This window comes from Fringilla coelebs (assembly GCF_963513975.1).
Source record: "Fringilla coelebs genome assembly, chromosome: 1".
In the NCBI taxonomy this organism is placed as follows: Eukaryota; Metazoa; Chordata; class Aves; order Passeriformes; family Fringillidae; genus Fringilla; species Fringilla coelebs.
Window position 1 is genome coordinate 146,475,874 of NC_140028.1, and position 527 is coordinate 146,476,400.

Genomic DNA, 527 nt, shown 5'->3' on the forward strand with positions numbered 1-527 from the left:
CAAAAGCATTCAGAAGCAGGGTTGAGTCCTGCAGTCTCATTTTGCCTAACTCATGCTGAAGAAATAATTGCTTGGCCTCAATCCCTCCATGCATGCTAAAACCAAATTGATTTGTCTTACAAAATTCTTATTGGGCTACACAAACTGTATAAAATCTCTGCTGACAGAGATAAGATAAATTGCAGCAAGGACAGGGTAAGCAGGATTTCCTACTCTCTTAGATTTAAACCACAGAAGAACAAAAGCTCTGTCCATAACATAAGAACATGTACCCATAACAGAATAGTTAAGCCCTGGAACAGCTTGCCCAGGTGTTCAGGAACTTCCATTCACAGAAACTTGACTGGCCCTGAGCAAACAGGGAGGATTTTGAAGTGAGCCCTGCACTAAACAAGAGTCTGGACCACAAATCTCCAGAGGTCCCTTTACATTCAGGGTATGTGATCCCACACAGACTGACATACAAATGCAAAGCCAATCCCATAAGATGAAGTAGGGGAGTAAATCAGGACTACCACAGACATTCA